This window comes from Emydura macquarii, unplaced genomic scaffold (genome assembly GCF_026122565.2).
Source record: "Emydura macquarii macquarii isolate MOO-44397 ecotype Brisbane River unplaced genomic scaffold, CSIRO-AGI_Emac_v2 contig_3450, whole genome shotgun sequence".
Taxonomy (NCBI): domain Eukaryota; kingdom Metazoa; phylum Chordata; order Testudines; family Chelidae; genus Emydura; species Emydura macquarii.
Genome location: NW_027133587.1, coordinates 898764 through 906501, shown reverse-complemented (window position 1 = coordinate 906501; position 7738 = coordinate 898764). Strand labels below are relative to the sequence as shown.

General features: G+C 45.4%; 1 pseudogene; it reads left to right on the top strand.

Annotated features, from left to right (window-relative positions):
- The first annotated feature begins 233 nt into the window (after positions 1-233).
- The window catches only part of LOC137144303 (zinc finger protein 436-like), a 92299-nt pseudogene continuing 84794 nt past the window's right edge, over positions 234-7738 (top strand).

The following is a 7738-nucleotide window of genomic DNA, read 5'->3' as shown; positions in this document are numbered from 1 at the left end:
AGGCCTCTGTAGTGGAGATCATGTCTGGGAGAGGTTAATCCTGATGGGAAATCCTACTTCTAATAAAGTCACTAAGTATTTCCCAATGGTGCAGAACCTAGAATGTCAGTTTCCAGGGAAAAAATCTGGCGGGACTCTGAGAAATGGACAAAATCCCCTTCTGAAATCTCTCCAATTGCTCATTTAGCCCTGACAGAATAATGTTGATGTTTTGCTCTGGATCATCCCATCCTTCCAGGGGAAAGGAAATGGCTGCAGTGGAGTCAGCTGAGGTAAGGGGTTATCATGGAACTGGTGGTGGGGTCTGGCTGCAGGGAAATGGGCAGTGAATGCATAGGAAGGTGGGAGCTGCTGGAGGTGGGGCAGGGCAGTAAATGCTTGGGTTGGGAAAGGAAGGGGACAAACCTGCCAGAGAAATCGAGGGCCTAGTTTGAAGAAGCAATCTCCTGAGATTTGGGAATGGAACTTCCCCTATTTTCCCCAGGAAATAATCCCCTGGCCAGGGCTGCGAAAACTTTCAGTGACTGACACACGTCATTATTTCCCTCTCTCCCAAACTTTGTGTTATCTGCAAACTTCCCAGTGTTGATATGTTCTCTGCCAAGTCATTGACAAACAAATTAAATAGTGTAAGGCTAGAAACAGAGCCCTTAGACCGTGCTTCTCCATTTACAATTACATTTTGAAATCTGTCAATTAGCTGGTTTTGAATCTAGTTAATGTATGTTGCGTTAATTTTGTATTGTGCTAGTTATTTACATATAATGCTGCACCAAGTCAAATACCTTACAGGAATCATAAGTATACATTAACACTATTTCTTTATCAACCAAACTTCTGATCTCATACAAAAAATATTCCATTTAGTTTGGGAGGATCTGTTTTTCCTAAACTTATGTGGATTGGTCTGAATTACATCACCCTCTTTTAATTTTTTAATAATCAAATCCGGTATCAGCTCCTCCATTATCTTGCCCAGAATTGATGTCAGATAGCCTTATAGTGATCTCGGTCACCCCTTTTTAAATATTGTGACAACTTTAGTTTTTTCCTATCTTTTGGAGTTTCCCAGTGTTCTAAGACCTATTTAATGTTGATTTTCATCCACTGAGCTCCTCAGCCTGTGGTTTTGTTTTTTTTTAAATTCTTGAATGGAAGATATCTGTAACTGCTGATTTAAAAATACCTGGCTTTCGTAGCTGCTATTTAATGCCCTTATGAGTTTGTTGTGATGACAAAACTGTGGTCATCCATCATGGTAAACATATGACTACATCAACTGCTTGCTTTTCCCCAAATCCAGTAGAGAAATATTCACTGAACATTTTTACTTCTGCCACTTCCATCTAGCAATGGATCAATACCATTGTTAGGATTCTTTTTGTGATTAATATACGAAAAATAACCTTCCTTCGTATTGTCCTTGATGCTGCTGGCCAGAGATTTCCCCTTTTGTCCTTTTGCTTCGCCTTATTGGTTTTCTATAATTTCGAGCTTCTGACTTTTTTCCTGTCAACTTCCTCTGTGTCTGTTTACATGTACATGTTTATTTCAGTGGTTCTCAAACTTTTTGCAGTGGTGGCCCCATTCACATAGCAAGCCTCTGAGTGTAGCCCCTTCATCCCCGTGGGTTCCTGCTCCTGGCCCCCCTGCAGGCTCCCCACTCCCCCTTCGCCCCTAACCCCTGCACTGTGCCCTTTTCACCCTGCACCCTGCAACCCCGTCCTGTGCCCACCTGGGGAAACAGTCCTGCATGCTCAGAGCGACTGGTATTGCTGCTGGCTCCCACCTCGAAAGCTGCTCCTCCACACCCTCTGCAGGACTATGATGGAGGAAAGTGAGGCACAATGTCCAGGTTCCCTGCATCCAGGTCACTTTCTCTACGTAGGCTGTGTACGGGGAGGGCAGAGAGTAGCAGCTCCTGATGCTCGCCTCACAGCACTGTCCAGATGGGGAAAGTGACCTGGATGCAGAGAGCCCTGGCGTTGTTTCTCACTTTCCCCCTCACCGCCTCCATGGGAGGTGCAGAGGAACGCTGGCGGGGTGAGCAGTGTCTGTGTATCATCGCTCACCTCTTTACCCCATGTTCCTCCACCAGAAGAAAGCAAGGAGGCTCACAGCCCTGAGCCTGGCCGGGGTCGGGGCATGCAGCTCAGGACCCCACATAGCCACCTCGCAACTCCCTGTTTGAAAAACACTGATTTACTGAATGGGGAGGATGTTGGGATTCACCACCAGGAGGCTGTCCCTGGACTCTGCTAGGAACACCAATTCCAGTGCCAGTCTCATGCTAGTAGGTGTGTCGCTGAAGACTCGTGCCCCTCTGCCCACTGGCAGGGAAAAGGGGCTCTCTCTCTCCCCTCAACCTGATGCCACCTGGCTGCTCTGAGTGGGGTGGGGATGTTACTGTGTTACTGTGTCCCTCCCAGAGCATCCATTTTCCAGGCCCTGCTCCTCTATGAATAGTGGGGTTGTCACTGAGCAGCAGGTGCTGAGTGTTGGATTCTTGTTCTTTCAGGGGCCTGTGACCTTCGAGGAGGTGGCTGTGTGTTTCATCGAGGAGGAGTGGGCTCCGCTGGACCCCGCTCAAAGAGCCCTCTACAGAGACGTCATGCAGTAGACCTATGAGAATGTGACCTCGCTGGGTATGAATTCCTGTCCCCTCGGTTATTGGAAGCTGAGGGTTCTCTAAAGAACCTTTGTAGGGGAGCCATGGGAGCAAGAAACCTAGCTAGCTTCAAGACTGAGGTTGATAAGTTTATGGGGGGATGGTATGATGGGACAGCCTAATTTGGCAATTGACTGGTCTTTGACTATTGGCGGTAAATATGCCCAGTGACCTGTGAAGGGATGTTAGATGCGGTGGGTTCTGAGTTACTACAGAGAATCCTTTCTGGGTGTGTGGCTGGCTGGTCTTGCCTGCGTGCTCAGGATTTAACTGATCACCATATTTGGGGTAAGGAAGGAATTTTCCCCCAGGGTAGATTGGCAGAGGCACTGGGAGTTTTTTGCCTTCCTCCGCAGCATGGGGTACAGGTCTCTTGCTGGTGGATTCTCTGTCCCTTGAAGACTAAATCATTATTTGAGGACTTCAATAACTCGGTCATAGGTTATGGGTCTATTACAGGAGGGGATGGGTGAGGTTCTGTGGCCTGCATTGTGCAGGAGGTCAGACTAGATGATCATAATGGTCCCTTCTGACCTTAGAGTCTGTGAGTCTAGTAATAACTCTATACCTGTACTCATAGTACATGGTTTTGTTCCATCCCAGTGTCCTTTTCAGACACAGTTTTTGTACCATCAGTCATTTAAAAATCTGATTTTGAAAAATATTTAATTTTTCCTTCTTGAATGCATTAAAGTCCAGTCCCTGCACTTTGCTTTCTCTCCAAAGGCTATGACCGCTCTATGTGTGGTGGATGTGGGGATTTTGGTGATATTTGTATGATTGTAGACCATGCCTCTGTGTCCCTCTGTACTTGATATTGCTATAATGGGAATGTAAAGACCAGGACACATGAGGCGTTTTGTTACACCTGGACTTCTGCTCTCTTTCCTCTCCATGAAGGTGGCTTTCCTTTTTGCCATTACCTCATCGAGGAGGGTTGGTGAATGGGGAGCCGGGATGGTAACCTTCCCCTCTTTCACCAATTTCCATAAAGACAAGGTTTCACTGTGTCTGTATCCCAAATTCCTACCGAATCTGGTTTCCTGATTCCACCTCAACCAGCCCATACATCTGCCTGCCTTCTTTCCCTAACCTCTAATGAGGAACAGTGAATTCATTCCCTCGCTATGTGTAGGGCCCTGGCCTTTTACCTGCAAACCATTCCAGAAGTCTCTCCGGCTATTTGTCACCATAGCGGAAAGAAATAAAGGGCGGGCTATTTCCACCCAGAGAATCTCTACGTGGGCCTCAGGGTGAATTATGCACTGCTGTCAAATGCCAGGGCGCTCACCACCAAGTGGGATATGAGCCCATTCCACAAGAATGCAAGCATTAACCATAGTCGCACTCCACGACATGCCCCTTGTGGCCACATGGAGTTTGATACACATCTTTTCCTCCCGCTACACTCTAGTATCTGATTCCGGGACAGATGCCTTGTTCGGCGCAGCCAACCTCCGTTCTATGTTCTGTCATCTTCCTCCCACCCTCTTCCTATTTAGGTACTGCTTGTCAGCCACCCTTAGTGGACTACAATAGGGACCATCACTCGAAGAAGAAGATGTGGTTACTTACCGTAACTGGAGGTTCTTTGAGATGTGCAGTCCTTTTCTGTGTTCCAAAGCCACCCTCCTTCCCCTATGCTGCAGATCTGGTAAGTCTGTGGTGGAGAAGGAACTGGAGATGCAGTTGGCCCGCCTTGTCCTTTATCACCTTAGGTGAAACCATGAGGCACTATAAGGGCATGGGTGCAGACCGCCGAGCAATGCTACCTTGAAAAGCTTCAGCTCTGGGCGCGTGCACATCACCCTCGTGGAATACAGATAGGGAGCACACATCCCAAAGAGCCCCCAGTTACAGGTATGTAACCTCCTCTTTGCAACTCAGATAGTTTCTTAAGTAAATGCTGGTTACCATTTATCTTTATTTTTCTTGTAACCATTTCTGACTTTTATTGCTTATACTCAAGTAAAATCTCTCTTTATAGTTTTACTGTTTTATCTAATCCAGTGTGTTTAAATTGGAGTGTCAGGGTACTCTATTTAAAATGATAATCCAGCATATTATCCCTTTAAAGGAATATGTTTGTATTGCCCAGGAGAGGGCTTAGCAGTATACGACACGCATTTCTGGGAGAAGTTCTGAGAGTGGACATGGGTTGGAGTCACCCTGCAGCATAACCAAGGTTGGTAAAAACCAAGGTGTGGCTGGCTGGCTGCAGCTTTGTCATCACATTGTTCCCCTCTGCTCATGTGCTCTGTTCCTTCCCCCACCATTTGTCTGTCCCCTCTAGTTAGATTGTATGTTCTTCAGGCCAGGGACTGTCTACTACTCTGTGTTCGTACAGGGCCTAGCACAATGGGGTGCCATCCTCTGGCACTCCCATCAACCATGATTAATAATACCCGATTTCCTGCTGCTTTGAGCAAAGGAAGCTGGCTTGGGGATGTGACCCATTAAAAATCAGGTGGGGTGAAATGGAATCTCCTTTGTGACAAGCTGTGATTGAAAGCACCGCTGGATTCACAACCTGCACACTGTCGTAATAAGCTTTGTACAAAATGTGCCTTGTGAGGTGTCATTTGAAAACTAATAAGTTGGTGGTCAATTTAGTGAAATGTCCGTAGCAACACTGTATCTAAAGTTTACGAATTTCCCATCTGATGAGGTTAGCACAAGTTCAAACCCACGCAGCCCTGACTAGGCAAAAGTTGTTAAATTGAGCTATCAAAAAAAAAAAACAACAAAGGAATATGTGTTTACCTCAATTTACGTGTAAGTAGTAAACAGGGTCCTTGTGACAACAAGGGGGGAAATGACAGGAGACAAGGCATCTCTGCATTTCAGCATGCACAGGGGAGAGGAAAAAGCATGCAACTCCATGTCATCTTCCTGACTGTTTGAATAAACTTTTCTTAGAGGGGTTAAACCTCAGAAAAATCCACTTCAAAGGGTGACTGGACTATAAAAGTGAGGGAGAAAAACACCCATTTCCCCCATCTCTCTTTTCACCTAAGATGACAAAGGAACCAGCCTTTTGACTCTGGTGGAGATCCTGAATTTGGTCAACTCTGTTGTTGGGAACGTGTGGTTCACAAGCTAAATATGAATCAATGGTATCACACTGTTGAGAGGGAAAAAAACCAAATATTCTGGGATGTACGAGCAGATGTGTTGTAAGCAAGACATGAGAAGTAATTCTTCCACTCTGCTCTGTGCTGATAAGACCTCATCTGAAGTATTGTGTCCAGTTCTGGGAGCCACATTTCAGGTAGGATGTGGACAAGTTGGAAAAAGTCTAGAGGGGATCAACAAAAATGAGCGAAGGTCCTGAAAACATGATCTATGAGGGAAGATTGAAAAACTTGGGTTTGTTTAATCTGGAGAATAGAAGAGTGAGGGGGGACATGGTATCAGTTTTCAAGTACATAAAAGGTTGTTACAAGGAGGAAGAAAAATTGTTCTCATTAATCTCTGAAGATAGAACAAGAGGAAATGGGCTTAAGTTGCAGCAAGGGCACTATAGGAAAATATAAGAAAAACTTCCTGTCAGGGTAGTTAAGCCCGGGAATGAATTGCCTAGGGAGGTGATGGAACCTCCATCATTGGAGATTTTTAAGAGCATGTTGGAAAAACACCTATCAGGGATGATCTAGGTAATGCTTCGTCCTGCCATAAGTGCAGGGGACTGGACTAGAAGACCTCTCAAGGTCCCTTCCAGTCCTGTGATTTTATGATTGTGTGGTAAGGATTTTACCATGAACCAAGTCGAGCTTGTTAAGTTTTAGCTACCAGAAAGCATTTTATTTTTATTTTTCTTATAACCATTTCTGACTTTAATACCATAGATTTTAAGTGAACACAACTATATCTCTGCAGTTACATAAACTTATTTTATTTTTTAATCAAAACTAATCCAGTGTTGTGTTTAAGCTGAACTGTTTGGTAACTCCAGTTAAAGTAGCTGACTGTTCAATATTGACTTCTTACACGGGCAACAGACCTAATATCTGAACCTGGACAGCACAGAACCCATACTTGGGAGTGTGTTGGGGCCACCCTGCAACAGTAACCAAAGCTGGTAGGAGCTGGAGTGTGACTGGAGTGTTGCTGACAGGCTGCTGGGATCAGAGCTGCTGGGCTGAGGATGTAGGTATACACGGGCACGCAAGATGTGACCTGCATGCTGTTAGGCTGTTTGTTGGACGTCAGGATTGGGAGATACAGTAGCAAAGCATTGTGAGGCATTTAGGGTTATGGTGTAGGTGGTGATTTCACCTCTCTGGGGCCTGGATTGCACCCCACAATAACACACACATTCCACAGATTCAATTGATCTTGCTTATTTTCTTTCCCTTGAGCAGGGTTTCCAGTTTCCAAACTCGATGTGATCTCCTGGCTGGAAGAAGTGGAAAATTCCTGGGTCCCTCAACTCCAGGGCTCTGAGGAAAAAGTCATCCTGAGAGGGGCCTGTACAGGTGAGAAATCAGTTAAACCAACTCAAAAAAGTGTCCATGACTTAAGGAAATATTTGTGATTCATATAAAGACCAGGTGAGCTCTCTTAGTTCATGATTGTTTTCAGGAGGTGTAGCATCCTCAAGGCTTCCCACCTGTCCCAGCTCTCTCCCCAGTCTATCTCCCCCCTGTATGTTTGATTGAGATGGAGACCCAGAATTGAGTCTCTCCTCTGGGGAAAGATTTGTGAGAGATTCAATCTTTATTTGTTTGATCTCTCCAGCCCTTATTCTGGTTTGTTCCAACCTTTATTCCTTTCCTCTCTCTGAGGTTCTCTTTTTCTCCGGAAAAAGGAGTGACCTATGTCTGGTTTCTCTGTCTATCCTAGCAGGTGATGGGATGGTGAGTGAGAATGAGAAGAATCCTCAAGGACATGCTGAACAAGTAAAATCATGTGGGATATCATCAGGAAAATCCCAAGGCAATGTTTCTGGGACTTGGGCACATGCAAAAGATGGTGAGAGTCAGCACACATCACAGAAAAACTTGAGTAAGCATTCACATCTTATTCGACATGAAAGAATCAATACTGGAGAGACATCATGTGCATTCC